General features: G+C 42.6%; 2 protein-coding genes across 2 annotated transcripts in view; one reads left to right on the plus strand and one right to left on the minus strand.

Moving 5' to 3' along the window:
- Tmem202 (transmembrane protein 202) overlaps nucleotides 1–847 on the minus strand; it is a 30,122-nt gene extending 29,275 nt beyond the window's left edge. Inside the window, exon 1 of the mRNA XM_013354600.2 lies at nucleotides 827–847. The gene's annotated coding sequence lies outside the window, so the exon portion shown is untranslated. The remainder of the gene's footprint in view (nucleotides 1–826) is intronic.
- Hexa (hexosaminidase subunit alpha) overlaps nucleotides 1–6,207 on the plus strand; it is a 33,764-nt gene that overhangs the window by 2,958 nt on the left and 24,599 nt on the right. The gene's annotated exons all lie outside the window — the stretch shown is intronic.

The following is a 6,207-nucleotide window of genomic DNA, read 5'->3' on the forward strand; positions in this document are numbered from 1 at the left end:
CAGATGGTTGTGAGCCACCATGTGGTTGCTGGGAATTGAACTCAGGACCTTTGGAAGAGCAGGCAATGCTCTTAACCACTGAGCCATCTCTCCAGCCCCAAGCCAGAGGTTTTGATTCCCTCACCCTTAAGAAAATGTTTAAACTAAAAACCAGGCATTGTAGCCTCTGTCTCGTGAGTGCTGGTTCGTATAGTAGTGTGGTCCAAGTCAGCCTGTATACTTAGGGAGATCCTGTCTCTAAGTGAATGGATAAATAGAAACAAACAAGTGTTTAACCAGTCTGGTTAGGAGCTTTCTCCCACCACTGTTGGAGCTATTGACAATTGGAGCAGCTCAGGAGAATCAGTTGGGTATATAGACCTGAAAAGTGTTTGCGTGTGTAAAAAAATTTTTGTGACTTGCTCCAAGGTAACAAATCCACTCTCCTAGAAACAATGAATTTTCTTCTCTGTTCCTAGCTGTAACAGATAGCACCCATGCTTAGGGAGGTGTTCTCTTTGGTTTTTGTTGTTGTTGTTCGGGTTTTTGTTTTGTTTTGACAGCTGTCTTAAGTTGTAAATAAGTTTCTCCAGCTAACTGTTGTATGCCCCTTGTTTGGGCTTGGGCATGGCTGAAGTTCATTTTTGGACGTGGGTTCAAGTGCAGGAGATAGGGTTGCTTAGCAGCTCAGCAGTCAGAAGCAACCTGATACTTCTATAAAACGTTAGGGGTGGAGATAGGGAGCCTGCTTACCAGACACAATGCTACCCTTCAAACCTCCCTACTGTCCAATCTTAACTTTACAGTAATGGTACTAAGAGCACACATTTGTGGCTCTCTTCCTTACCTGAGACTGGAGGCCTAGATTGGGCAGTTTCAGAGTTCAAGTCCACGTTCCTTTATATGTTGACGTTGCCAGACTGTTTGCAGTGTGTGCCATCACACAATAGTGGAAGAAACCCTTGAAAGTAATTGTTACACTGTAAGGCACCCACTCACTCCCAGGACTCGTCTGGCTAAGTGCTGCACAGTGGGGTTTGCTGTGGCAAACCTGACTTAGTGAAGGGCAGTGGAAAGCGGAAGGAAGTGAGCATGTATGAAGAGCTGGCACTAAAGATGCAGTGTGTCTTGTCAGCCAGCTCTGTGGGGTGGTCCTGTGTTCAGAACTGCCAGTGGTGTACAGCTCGTGGCTGTGGTAGAGGATTTCCTTTAGGTCTGTCTGTCCACCAAGATTTCCTCCCTGCAGGGCAGTCTTGCAGTGCTCATGAAGATCTTTGCCAGGGCAATTAGTCATTTGGAAAACTGTTAGCCTCTGGGAAAATTAAGCTCTGATCATAGCTTAGTGTTAGTGACTTCAAATAGTAACTTCTAACATCTAACTCCTTTTCATTATCATTCAGGTCAAGAATGTTTTTTCTCTGCTCCATTTATCATTTTCCAGAAGTATTTCTAGCCACCTTCCTTCCTTCCATCTTTAGCAATTAGTGCTTATTAATCAACCATAATTAGTTAATAGTGCTACGTCTATAGACTATGTTAATCAAATAGCTCTCATCCCTAGGTAATTTTCAGTTATGAACGGGGGATGTAGCTGAGGTGATAGAGCGCTTGCTAAGCGATCACAAAGCCCTGGGTTTGATCCCTCCCACAGAAAGTGGGTGTGGTGGCACATGGAATCTCGGTGCTCAGTAGTGGAGGAGGAGGAGCTCAAGTTCAGCTAGAGTAAATTTGAGGCCGACTATGGAAAGAAGAAATCACAGTCCCTTGAAAGTGGGACTATACACATACAAAAAAGTGATTTTTTTCTGCGATATTTGAAGCGCAAATGATTTTCAAATATAGAAAGAACATGTTACCCAAGTGTAAGAATGGTGGGCAAGTGTAGTTTGAAAGGCTTTTTTTCAGTGTTGTTTAATCAGATATGAAAGTAGGTGTTGGTGTCAGGAGGTAGTCCACCTTGGAGAACAGCTTGTGGAAAAGGCCTCCAAGTAAGAAGCCAGCAAGCCTTATTGAAGAAACTCAAGGTCAGTGTGGTTGACTGATCAAATTTTAGGTAGGTCAGCAAGTTCTGAAGCATCACAAAGCTACCTAGTGAGCACTAAAAGCAGGAGCATTAGAGGAAGGCCAGCCAGGGCTGTTACACAGGTGGCACTGGCCGAGCTGGCTGCGTGGGGGCATCGGTGGCAGTAAGACTTGGAGACAAGGAAGGCAGTTGTTGTGGTTGTTAGTGACAACAGCCACTGGACTAGGTTGATGGCTGCAGGGACATGGCCTCTCCGGACTGCTCAGAGACTTGAGAGCTGTGTTTGGACGTCCAGTGTTAGGATGGGTGCTGAAGATGACTGCCAGTTGTCATTTGGCGACGTGAGTCTGCATTCTCACATGTTGCTGCATTCACCAGGCTAGAGAAGATAAAGGAAGTACTGAAGTGCGCTGAGAGGTGAAAAGAGAAAGAATGGAAGTGGGGCGGAGGGGGTGCACGGACAACCAAGCCTGATCGGCTGTGAGTCTGATTTGGGATGTGTCCAATAAGAGGTATCTTAACAGACGGCCAGTTGTGTGGTAATAAAGCTTGGGAAATGAGTTTGGCTGTTTCAGAGACAGGAAGGTTCAGCAGGTGACTGGAGGCTGGTTGAGGAGGAGTGTGTTACTGATGTTACTGGAAAACTACTGAGCTGGAGTGTGGGCTAGTTCCTCCTCTGAGTGTCCAGATCATCTGACAGCCACGAGACTCCAGGGCAGGAGGTGTAAATACCAAAGTGACTAGGAAACTGCAGAGTGCAGTGAGAGACTCCAGATTCCACGGCCTGACGGCCTGAACCACAGACCAGCAGGGAAGCCGGCTCTGGAAGTAGCACCGAGTCTCAACACCTCATACCAGAAGTAGTTGCAGGGGAATTGGCATTGTTCATGGAAAACCAGGGCTACATTTAGGACGGCAATGGAAAGAACTGATGGTATTGGGAGCTAAGTAGGGTATTTGAAGGTGGGTGATGCCCTGTGCCGGAGTTTTGTAGAGAAAAGGAAATAACCTTTATAGGAATGGGGGATGTAGGGTCAAATGAGCCAGAGGGGTTTATACATTTCTTTGACCATAAAATTTCCAGGATGATGACCATCAAGAAGAGTTCACCTGGAAAGCCAGGTGCGGTGGCTCAAGCCTTTAATCCCTGTCCTCTGGAAGAGGTAGGTGAATCCCTGAGTTCAAGGACAGCCAGGGCTGCACAGAGAAACTGTTAGGAAAAACAAAACAACAACAACAAAAAGTTCACGTGGGGACTTAACACACGCTAAAGACTGTGTTTCCAGTCAACAGTGAAGAGCTAATCCATCAGTAAATAAGGATGATTAGATATCCATTTGGAAAAAGTAAAATCTTTATCTCTTGCCAAACAAAGTAAATTCCTAGTAGATTAAGTATCTAAAGATCAAAATCTCTAAAATAAAAACAGCAGAGGGGATTTGCAATTCTAGGACTTTCTAAACAATGGGGAAAAAACAAAGGAAAAACTACCATATTTGACTATATGAAAACTATAAAAAAAAAAAAAGAAAAAGAAAAAACCCCTGTGAGATTAAAGAACAAGAGGGACTTGTGGCTTACATCTGTAATCCCAGACTCAGGAGGTTGAGGCAAGAAGATTACCCAAGTCTGAAACCAGCCTGGGCTACCATGAGAGATACCATGTTTCAAAACAGCAAAACCTAAAAACGGCATAGAAAGAAAAAGTGGACAAAATAGGCCCAATATTTACATCTTAAAAAGACAACATTAATTCCGTGGGAAAGTACTCAGTGGTAGAGCACTTAAACTTGCCTAAAACATGCAAAACTCTGGGCTTAATAGATAATAAATAATAAAATAATAAAGGAGGCAAGGTTAAGATCTAGAAAGAGCTCCATATATCAATAAAAGAAAGTTAGCTGGGTGGTGGTGGCGCACGCCTGTAATCCCAGCACTCGGGAGGCAGAGGCAGGCGGATCTCTGTGAGTTCGAGGTCAGCCTGGTCTACAAGAGCTAGTTCCAGGACAGGCTCCAAAGCTACAGAGAAACCCTGTCTCGAAAAACCAAAAAAAGAAAAAAAAGAAAGAAAATTAACTAGCCAGGTATGGCGGAACAGGACTGTTAATTCCAGACTTGGGAGGTAGAGGCAAGAAGATTGGGAGTTTAAAACCAACCTCAGCACATAGCAAGTTCAAGGCTATATATGAGAACTCCAATTCAAAAAACAAACAAAAATAAAGTAAAATTATTAAGTGGCATATAAAGAATATGGCTAGTGATTGCAAACAATGCTTAAATTTAGTTGTTATTGAGAAAATGTTAATTATAGCTATGCTTTTGCTCGAATGTTCCTATATTAAAGATTGTATGTGTCTGTCTGTCTGTCTGTGACATGTGTAGGGTACTCGCAGAGTCCAGAAGAGGGCATCACATTGTATGGATCTGGAGTTGCAGTTAGCTGTGAGTCACTCCATATGAGTGCTGGGAACCGAACTCAGATCCCCTGACGAGCAACAAGCTCATTCTTAACCACTGAGCCATTTTTCCAGCCCTTGTTTTCTTTTTTAAACTAGCAAGCAAAGGTAGAATTGAGATAGGCAAATATTGGAAAAATGTGGAGAATGGGCCCACATCTATGCGTTTGGGTTATAAATTAATACAATATTTTGAAAGTATTATAACCAAAATTTTAATATCTTTGGTTTAGTATTCCTGTCCCTTAAAAAAAAATGTGAGTTCAAGGCCAGCCTGGTCTACAAAGCAATTTCCAGGATAGCAAAGACTGTTACACAGAGAAACTCTGTCTTGAAAAATAAAAATTAAAGAGAGAGAGAGAAAAGAAAAGAAAAAAAAAACAGAAAAAGTAATTGCTTTGAAAAAATGTTAAACTTCACACACACCTGTTTATTAAAACATTGTTTATAATATAAAAAAAATTAGAAGCATGGGGGACCTTCAAAACAGCTTAGTAGGTAAAAACACTTGTAGCAAGCTGGACAGCCTGAGTTGTCCCTAAGACATCACATGGTGGAAGAGAGAACTGACTTCAGCACTTTGTCTTCTTACCGCCACACACATGCTGTGAAACCCCACTAAAAACAGTAAAAGTGTTTTTAAATAGTGGGACGTGATGGCGGCCACCTTTAATCACAGCACTCGGGTGGTAGAGACAGGCAGATCTCTGAGTTTGCTGCCAGCCTGGTCTACAGAGCGAGTTCCAGCACAGCCAGGGATGTGAACAAACAGGAACCCTGGCAGGGGCAGGGATTAGAAACATCAAATGTCATAAATATAAATTAGGTAAATTAAGAATTAGTCCATCAATGGTTTCATTCAATATTTACAAATGATGATGGTGAATTTCTTTTTTTTTTTTTTTTTTTTTTGGTTTTTCGAGACAAGGTTTCTCTGTGGTTTTGGAGCCTGTCCTGGAACTAGCTTTTGTAGACCAGGCTGGATGGTGAATTTCTTATTGATATTTAAAGATCTCCAAATCAGTTTGCTAAATAGGAAAATGTCATAATCTAGGACTCATTAGGACTCATTTTGTTTTTAAAATTAGGTGTTGTTAACTGGATGGTGGTGGCGCACCCTTTAATCCCAGCCCTCAGGAGACAGAGGCAGGCTGATCTCTGTGAATTCAAGGCCAGCCTATCTACTTAGCAATTCCAGGACAGCCAGGATTATTTCACAGATAAACCCTGTCTGAAAAACCAAATAAACAAATAGATAGTTTTTCTTTGACCTGTATGAAATTGTTAGCTAAATTTCTCTCCTGAGATTGAGAATTGTGGGGAGATGTGCTTTTTCTGGTAGTCATGGCATTGGAAAGGACAGAACAGATTTTTAAAGTATGGAGGAAAAAAAATCTGATTTTTACAACAAAAGATGGGCTGGGTCTAAGTACTACTCATCAGTGTTCTTTGTCAGTGCTGGGAGAGAGTGCACTTCTGAGTAATGATTAGTAGTGTCTGAGGATGAAGACTCTTGGGCAGCTTGGTTGAGTTTAGCAGATTAGCATCAAGGAGAGGCCCTAGGCTCAGGGCATTTGACTTCTAAGACTGCTATTGAATTAGGGGGTGGGATTGGTCCTGCAGAGGACCCAGGTTCAATTCCCAGCACCTCTGCGGTACCTGATAACTGACTCCAATTCCAGAGGATCCCTCTCCTCTTCTTTTTTTTTTTTTTTGGTTTTTCGAGACAGGGTTTCTCTGTGGTTTTGG

Source organism: Microtus ochrogaster, unplaced genomic scaffold (assembly GCF_000317375.1).
Source record: "Microtus ochrogaster isolate Prairie Vole_2 unplaced genomic scaffold, MicOch1.0 UNK49, whole genome shotgun sequence".
Taxonomy (NCBI): Eukaryota; Metazoa; Chordata; class Mammalia; order Rodentia; family Cricetidae; genus Microtus; species Microtus ochrogaster.